This window comes from Orussus abietinus, unplaced genomic scaffold (assembly GCF_000612105.2).
Source record: "Orussus abietinus isolate OABI.00-Male unplaced genomic scaffold, Oabi_2.0 scaffold812, whole genome shotgun sequence".
NCBI lineage: Eukaryota > Metazoa > Arthropoda > Insecta > Hymenoptera > Orussidae > Orussus > Orussus abietinus.
The window spans coordinates 10,148-20,294 of NW_019394955.1; positions in this window are offsets into that span (position 1 = coordinate 10,148).

Below are 10,147 nucleotides of genomic sequence, written 5' to 3' on the forward strand. Positions count from 1 at the left end.
GAGGCTCCGAAGACACCTCCAACCCTAGGGCACGTCACGGGCGAAACGTGTTCACGCGCAGTCATCCGGTTGATCGATCTAAGGAGGACGTCACCGAATTTGGCCGCTGATTTAAGCCAGGTACAGGCCCTTTCGCAAGCGCGGGTCTCCTTCATTTTTCCATCCTAATCTCATCTTTCATCGTAACTAAAAACACCCGAATTCCATGCCTAGCTTCAGATAACCGGATAGATTAAGCCTTTTGTATCTCCAAAACATTTCAATATCTTGCCTCGCGTTAGAATCACGCGAACCTCGCAAATTCTGAATGCAAGAAGCGCCATGTTAGCATATTAGGCGTCCAGTGACCTACTGCCACTGACCGCCTTATCGCGTCACCCAAAGCTCCGCAACGCGGAACGAAACCGAACCGTAAAAATTATACACGAGCACCCTCGCGGACCCTCACGATTTGTAGAAACCCCATCTGACAGAAGACAGATATATTCATCCTCGTCAATTTAGTGATAACCCCCATTTATTGGGCCCTCCTTGGCTTCCCATTCCTATAAATCCCACCAGAGGATTTGGTCTAGCTGCTCGGGCCATCTCCTCACAATAATATCTAATCATTACGTGGACGTTCGAGGTAAGACCTTATCAGGCAAAACCCGAATATTTCCCCCGGCCTTGCATCTCGTCGACCGTACGTAACATTTAATACCTTAGTCAAAAGGCTTTTCCAATATGAAAAGAAACCGTAGTAAAATCAGAATAAAACCGGCATGTAGCGTAAGGATTTAACTTTCCAACAGCCGGACACTGGGTGTTATATGGTTTCCTTTGTCCAGTTATAAACGTTTAAAGTCAAACGCGCGTTTTTTCCTTTAACCCTTTCGCTTCGGATGTCCAGTCCGCCGAAGTACTGTCTCTGTACGGGCGCGCGCGCCGAGAATGCGCACAATATGCGTTGTTGCTCTATATACGTTTTCCTAGGTCTTAAGTAACAATTTTGCTAAATAAAACAAACTTTGTTACTATATAATGAGTATTATTTACATTTTTGGTATGAAAGTATTTATAACTTAAAAGTTACAAGTAAGATTTAAATTTTAATTAATTATTGTCCGCAAACAAGTTAATATATTAATATAAAGTGATTAGTAGTATAAGTTCGTATGGTAAATTCTGAAGCATGGATCTACGCATAAACCAATATCACACTCTTTACACTCGTATCGTGAGTCGGATCTTTTGTCATTCTTACTGCAGACGACGCATCTGCGTTTTAGATTTTTACTGTTGGCTTTATAAAAAGATGGAAAATGCTGATCTGTTAACCTCATGGGGTTGTCGACCGGTCTGCCTTCATGCCGAATTACATTATTACGCCGATATTTTGCAACCATTTGTTTTATTAACTGCAAGTGGAATTTGGCAATGGAAATTTCTTCTCTTCGATTATACTTAAAGAGACAATATGAATTCCATACACAAATATCTATCATATGGAAAAAAAATTTGCGGTACCATTTCATCGATTTTCGCGTTGTATTGACAGTGCTTGTAACCATATCGACTTTGTCTACTATGCCCATTGATTTATTATAGTCGATAACACATACGGGCTTAGCAACATTCTGTGCTCCTCTATATCTAGGCACGGTTGCAAAGTCGGCCGTATGCATGGTTGTAATCATATAGACTTCTCTTTTGTCTAACCATTTCATCGCTAGCAGACTATCTGATGCCGCACGCATTAGTACTATTATTATGCAACAATCGAAATAATGCCGGACGCGAATAGAAATTGTCTATATAGACTGTGTGACCTTTTTGTAAGAAAGGTCGTAAAAGCGACAAAACTATCGCACCCGATTTTCCAATCGCCGTACCTGTATTTTCAACAAATGTTGAACGTCCGCAATAAATTATAATATCCTGCACGTAGCCGGTTTTGCAATCACAAAGCATGTAAGATTTGATACCAAATCTATTCCTTTTCGAAGGAATATATTGTTTGAATGACAAACGGCCTATGTTGTTACGTCTGGGAGGGAAGAAATAAATTGATTATATTACGAAATAGACAAAGTTGATTTTTATTTCATTCTACGGTTATAACAAAAGGCTTGGATTTTCTGGGGTNGACAAGCGGCCTTTGTATAACATAAGGCTTTCATCAATACAAAGATCTTGAAATGGATGGAATGTCTGATTGAAAGATTTTCGGAACATATTGACTACATCTCTAATTTTGACTAAACGATCATCACTACGCCCGCGGCTTTAAAAAAAAAAATAATAATAATAATAATAATAATATCTTGCCGACACCCAAACCTACACGCAGGCAACCGCGACACACCATATCTCTCTCTCGCTCTCTCTTTCTCCTTATCTCACATACCCCCTTTTCTTCTCACAGGCGCACGGCCACCAGGCGAATATGCCTGTTAACAAAAGCCGCATCGTCAGCACACCCTCCACGCAGGAATGCCTGTGTTGCATCACCTGTACGATTACGCTACACCGCCCGAAAACCCCTTGATTGACGGCGTCTTGCCCCGTCAATATCCCAACGCCTACCGACTCCTATTTCAATTACGATGTCTCACACCCCGAGGAGGCAGTCTGTGGTGGCATCCTGAGAGAAACGAAAAAATGTGCTACCAATGTTATTACAACCGATCTCGATACCCCCATTGGGAAGACTACCGGACGATTTGGTGGCATAGCTTCACCCTCGCAGGATCCGCGAATCTCACCTGCACCGAATGCGGAAACCGCGTACTTCAGATAAGGTACGCAGAGGATTGTACCACTTGCCTAAAGGAATATCTGACAGCAGACCCATCCAAATTAAAGGAAAAAGGAGAGCAACATTTTCATATCAAACTATAAAATGATTTGGTGGCATACCTTCACCCTCGCAGGATCCGCGAATCTCACCTGCACCGAATGCGGAAACCGCGTACTTCAGATAAGGTCCGCAGAGGATTGTACCACTTGCCTGANTAAATAGTTGAAAATAGTCTAAAATAGATGACGATCTTGGTAATTTCGTCTTTATTCCTGAGTCCTTCGTAGAAAATGGATGTATTTGTGGTATGACATTTTTAGTCGTCCATGTTAGATTGCACCTCTTCTCGGCATCATTTTCAATTGACTCGGATGTAGAATCTGATGTGCTGCATATGTTCCTTCGGCGTCGTTTAGGCAAGTTAAAATTATCTTCATTTTCTTCCGTATCAGATAGTCCATTTTGAAACATATTTCTTGTATTCCGTGCATACATTTTACAAGGGTGTGAACTGTTTCTAAAAAGACATTTTCGAACAAAATTCTAACCTGCAATTCCTATTTTTTTTACAAATTGACAACCATACCTCAAGCTTCATCTATTCAAATTCTTGTAAGAATCCTATATGAAATCCTTTCGCTATCAATGAATATACGATGAGATTTTTAATGTGAAACAGTACACGATCGTTTAGGGTTACCTCAACAATGAGTAATTTTATAAAGTGGTCTATAATCCAATATGTTAATAAAATGAACGAAAACGGTCTGTTGATAACGAAAAAATCTACATTATCGACTACAGATTGCCCTTATGTATGAATCGTTTGAATGCCGAATGTATGGGATGACGACCCAGAAGTCGTCGCGCGGCCGCCGCTTATAAGCGGCGCTCGTACGCACAAGACATATTATGCGCGCCGCTTATAAGCGGCGCTCGAAGCGAAAGCGTTAATGATTGAAACATTCCAAACCTCTCGCTTAAATAGCACCTCACAAGGGACCACCACCTGCATCCTAAGACGCCTCAACATCGAAATTGAGCAAGACCAACCGCGCTTGCTCACCATAACAGATTTAATTTCGTTTTGTTTCCAGAAACCGAGACGTTGCAAAACTGATTCCAAACAACAAGATGGAAATCATGTGGATCCTAGCACTTCTGGTTCTTCCTTCAGGAGCCTTTTTCCAAGACACCGGCTACAAAATAATCTCTATCAATAAATCTACCGGAATCTATTTCGAAAAAACCAAGGAAATTCGAACATACCATGTTCGATGCCAACTAATCACCGCGTTAGAAATACAATCCTTCACGGAGGGGCCTTGACCCTTCTGGATCAAAAGCCCCAAATTACTTCTCATATACAAGAAGCTGGAGACCAGTGCGGACGTATAAATGCCACCTTCTGTGGCGCAGGAGAAGAAATTTTGCGCATCCATAGCCTATTAGCCGACGCACAAAAATACGCGGATTTACTTCAAAATTTACTTAACGAAGTTCCATTACCAAAAAGAGTCACTAAACGTGGCGCACCTTTAGCATTCATTGGAACGCTTAGTAAAGTATTATTCGGCACTCTCACTACTGAGGACGCTGAATATTACAACCAAAAATTTGAAAATTTTGAAGCTAACCAAAAACATCTCGCCGAAATAGTTGGAAATTAGACCCATATAATACGATCTGAATTCCAAGGGATACATCGTCAATTAGACGAACTCTCTCGAGCTTCCATACGAAATCGTGATATAGCCAAGGACATAGCACAGGCCCTACACGAAGAAAGTCTCGAAATTCACAAACAGGCATATCAAACAGCCGTTTGGCGCTGAATATCAGCCCTAGAAGGTCTCACGCAAGAATATCGCTCCGGATTAATTTTAATCACGGATGCCGTGCTCTTCGCTCGACAAGGTATCCTTCACCCTGCAATCCTATCCCCAGAACAATTAATACACTCTATTGAAAAAATTCAAGAGGCGTCTCCATTGGAATTCCCCTTGTTGACCAAAGAACTCCTTGCCGGATCAATCAATCAAATCATTACTATACAACCATACTATCATAAAGGACGCCTGATCCTCACACTAACCTTCCCTCTTTTAGACCAAGAAAGTTTCCACTTATACGGAATATACCCAATTCCTACACTCCAATCATATGGCACCCAACACCAATTCACTGCATATGTCCAACCCCGAACTCCGTACATAGCCCTTTCCGAAGACAAAACCTATTACTCTTCCCCCAATTAGCCTTATCTACAAGGATGTCTCACCCATCGCCACCGAGTACTATGTGAGCTTACGCTCCCACTCCATGCCGTCAACTCCGCAGCCACCTGCGAAATTAACCTATTCATGGAATCGCAGCCAATAAATTGGAAAATCTGTGACCTTCGCTTATCAAGCTTCGGACAAACCTATTGGCAACGTTTGGCGACCACAAACAACTGGCTGTATTCAGCAGTGACACCTGAACAACTACGAATCTCCTGCCACAGTAAAGGAATTGACATCATCGAAATCATAGGACAAGGGATACTTCAACTCGAGCCTGGATGTGCCGCTACAACCACCCGCACACGCTTAATCACCACCCAAGAACATACCAGCACTGGCGTAACGTATCCATATACCCCAATGATTTCGCTCAACATTTCAGCAATTACTGGCCCAATCACGCAACACCATGTGACAGCCATAAACAACGACCAAAAAGAGTTCACATTCGGAAATAGTACACCAACCTGGGAAAACAGCAAAAACGGCTTGGCACTTTTTAAGCTCGAAGATGAGGCACGTGAAATTCAAAATCACCAAGAAAATCATCACCACTACCTTTCCCCATACGCTCCGATGGGAATCACTACAACAACCATTATCATCATCGGATGTGCCTACGCATTAATTAAATTCAGCAACCAAAGATGGAAGTACACTCCCAAGACCGGCCAACGAACATCCCCTGAAGAACAACTAGAAGAACTCCGCACCATTGAAATCACATCGACTCCGAAGCCAATTATAATTAACCATGCACCGGCTTCGCAATCGGTAACTACCCCTGATCGCATAGCCGCATTACTACCACTGTTACAAATCCTAATCTCTAATCTATATATATATCCAAGCATTATTTAGATGATAAGACTAACTCTAGCATAAGCATTGTAACGTGTAATCAACGCCACCTTTTTGGTTGATCACACGACTAACTCTTGTAATACTAACACCCTCTCAACTCCTCGTCTAGCACGACCCTCTGAAAGCACCGTACCATACGACGATGTTTCATCTAAGGGGGGAAGTGTTACGAGGCTACCCGTTTTTCCTCAAAATAGAGAGGCGCGCATTCCACTAAGTATGAGTCAGTTACCGAAAGATAAATATCAAATCCAAAGCAACGACAGTATCGTCCGATTAAACCGAAAAAATAACAACGAGTGGAACAATCATCGAGGAATTATTTTGGCTTATTCGCACGCACTCCGCATCGAACTGCACTTTGGACCAAAACACGGACCTACTCTTCCGCCAACCTAGTGACTACCTCAGCACTTCCGATCAAACTTCTAACAACAAAATCCAGAAACAAAGGAACCGGTCCCTGTCCTCACGGGCATCTCAAGGATAAGATCTCGTATAAAAGCAGTGCCGAAAAGCAGCCGCCGGTAGTATAGTATCAGTATGGCAGTAGCATAGAAGAGTACAAGACAACGTACAGAGCAGTCTCAGGAACGAGGCTGGAGCTCTCTGAAGAGCTGACCGTACCGTAGTAACAGTTGTGCGTTTCGATACTTTGACATCCACGAGCCAACAGTGAGAAGAATGACGGCGCTGCGAATTCCGGACCAACGGGAGAATCTTAGGAAGCTCGTGCCCTAGGGCACGCCCCGGTTTGAAGGCGTTCACGTGCAGTTCATCGCAACCGGCAGGACGTAGAAGAAACGTCACCGGAAGTAAAAGCCTCTGCGATGCCAAGGTACAGGTCCTCTTCGAAGAGTTCCACTCTTTCACTCTTTCACTCTTTCACTCTTTCATCACTATTTCGAACCCTATTCCAATTTACTAACCCACAACAGAATTCAGTATTCACCTTCCGGTAAAGACTACCAAATTCTAACTCCTCAAGTATAAATCGCAACTCATTAACCGCCCTTGCTGCGTAAGGCAAAGCGCACCTTGCCAGCAAAGAATCTCGCGTCAGCATTCCGCAGTTGATACGCGGACATATATCGTTACACTTCCGCAAGCCGCTAGCGCGCGGCCTCCAACGTCCTTGTCTCGTCTCGCGACGATCCACTTATTACAGTATATCTTTCGCGCACCTTACCCCCATGGACATTGTACCCCTTGCATTATAAATAGAACTGTTTCATTCAGTATAAAACGACGACTTGATTCTCACAAAACCTTAAAACCCTCTTGTGTCCTCATTGCAACTTTCCAACCACCCTCTGAGGACCAAAAACCTATCGATCCCACTAAAGAGGTTGACTTACCCTTATTAGGATTATCCTCTCCATATTTCTCAAATCATAAACTGGTTACGAGTGCGTAAGAGTTAATTTCTCTACAAACAGTATACCGCTCGGAGGAGTCTGCAAAATTCCCCCGGCCTCGCTAGCCACTCGTCCGCCACGTAACAAGCCCGTGCGTTTCGACTCCCGGATTGGCCCTTGGGAGGGCCTGGCGCCCAAAATTTTTGTTGCTCTTGAGAGAATACGAGAGAGAGACACCATTTTCAGATTATTTACTTGTGATTTCATCAAAGGGTCGGAATATTAATTGCCAGGATTTTGTTTTGGGAGTTATATAATTAAAATAACGTTAGTAGTATTGGAACCACTATGGGTCGACTAAACAAATGACGTCACCGGCGCCGAGTCAGCCTGTGACGTCACGTTACGTCACGTACCCCCACTCCTCTCATCTACCATATGGTGGGGGTACGCTAGAGCGCGGTCGCGAGTGAGAGAGAGAGAGAGGGATGTATAGGCAGGTAGAGGAGGTACGCTAGAGTGCGACACGCGAAAAAGTGAGAGAGAGTCTCGCTAGAGAGAGAGAGGTATGTACAGGGCCCCGCGTATCTCTGATAGCGAGAACGGCCATGCCAAAGATGCACGTGCGCTGCCAATAGCGAGGGCAGCCATTACGAAATAGGAGGGGTGTGCGTACGCGAGCGTCTTATCACCTGAATGAAATTCCTTCGTAGTAAGAACGGCCATTACAAAGTAGGAGGGTCAGTCGTACGCGAGCGTCTTACGCATGAATGAAAGAGTTGGAGGCGATTTAAGGGTCCACATATCACCGCTAACGAGAGCGGCCATTACGAGGTAGGACGGCTACGCGAGCGTCTTATCACCTGAATGAAATTATGACCGACTCGCCCGATGATTTGAATTAAATGCCTCGCGTCTTACGCTATAACAGCTGGTGTCGAGTATACTGCCCCATAATGCGCCACGCCCAGGTTTATTAAGGTGAAATGAAGGAAATCATATTAATAATAATTAAATTGATATTCACGTTTTTTTTTTCAACCAAATGACAAATATTTACATAAGAGTATAGAGTTCCTCGAAAACAGTCTCGGCGAAGAACGGATGTTCGCATATCTTGTGTTTCTTGAGTTCCTTGGCCCCGATGACGATGCTTCGAAGTGGTTCGCGTCCTTGGCCGGAGTTACCTCGCATTACGGCCCAACACACGTTGACGGCATCGACGAGCTGTTCGAAGTAACGGAGTCGAAGATCCACGGCAAACCGAAGGCTCTTTAATCCGTCGAATGTGGGTTTCTTCAGAATGACGGTAGATTCGTAGTGTTTGCGTTTTTTCTTCGGTGGTTCGGTGGCTAGGTCCATGCTCCGCCGATGCATCCTTCGACACTCGTTTATCGAAGATGACAGCCATACCGCCCATACAGACGGTCAGCAGCGTCGTATGCTTTTCCGTGAGCATTGGCTGCTCGAGCGATTGGTAGTCGTCGGAATCCAGGTACGCGGTGATTTTCTCAAAGTTCTCCAGTAGTCGTCGCCACTCCAGAGGCACGAGAACCACCTTCTTGGCGTGCTCCATAGCTCCTTAACGACCGATGAAATTGGAGAGGATCGTACCGAGAATGGGTGCTAGCAGAAGCGGTAGAAAACATCCGCGTTGAACGATGATGCGTTTCTTCGTCGATAAGCCGCCGGATTTTTTTAGCGAGACGACGCAACAGCGAGGAGTGGCGTTCGAGACGACGCTTCTCGCGCGGTTTCAGCGATACGTTGCCGCGCAAGGGGTTGAGCGCGCACTCGCAGATACACTTTACGAGTCGCGGATCGGCCGAACGTAGCAACGCTTTGCGCTGTATCGCGTTCAAGTGACAAAGAGCGTGTAAAATGGCCGCCTGTGTCCTACCGATCGGGCAACGTGCTTTCCCTGCAATCACGGTGACGCGACTGATTCGTCGTATGGGTGATTTCTCGTTTTTATTTCAGGGATGCGCGCGGAACGTACGCGTACTGATACTCCCCCTCGGCGGGAAAGATACACGCGCGAAAACGACAATTATCGGGCGTCGATTGTTTCAGATCGAGCAACAGATAACCGTGACGTCGCGACGTGGCGTCGTGATAAGCCTTCTGCAGGAATCGCGAATTCTCCGGACACACTTGGCGCGCCAGATGACGTATCTGCGCGCGATCTCGCGGATTCTTGAATACAACGATGTAATTGACGTTCAGCGAGATATCGCGTTGCCCGTGGCCCTGATGAAACAGATTTTTCGCGACGCTCAGGTTGTTGTGATGGCTAGCCCTCGTGAAGAAATCCATCACCGCGTTGTTCGATGCCTCGCGCATCAGATCGTCGATGATCACGAGCTTCGAGCGAGGATCGTCGGCGTAGTCGCTCGAGCGAGGTAGACCCTCGCGAAATTCCACCCCGTCGCTGTACTCGCGATAAGCCTCCTGTCACTCGGAATAGTAGAAGAGAACGCGCTCGGGCGGTACGTCCGTCATGTCGTTCACATGACGAAAGAACGTCTTCACGAAATGCGTCTTACCGCAGCCCGTGGGACCGCATATCATGGCCGTTCACGGATGTTTTCAGCGCGTATCCATGACGACGACTACGGTGACTACGCGATATTTTTAATCGCGATGGGACGATGAGAGAGAGAGAGAGGGGGGAGCGGCGTGGGGTCGCGTTCTCTAGGCGATATCGAGAGGGAGGGAGGGGAAAAACAATGCAAGCGTTCCGTTGTTTAAGGTTTTTATTATTATTATTATTATTATTCGTCACCTTTGTATCCAAAAGGTAACGAGTCGAAACGACCGACGAGGTGACGCTTACGATATACCGGTTTACAGGCTTT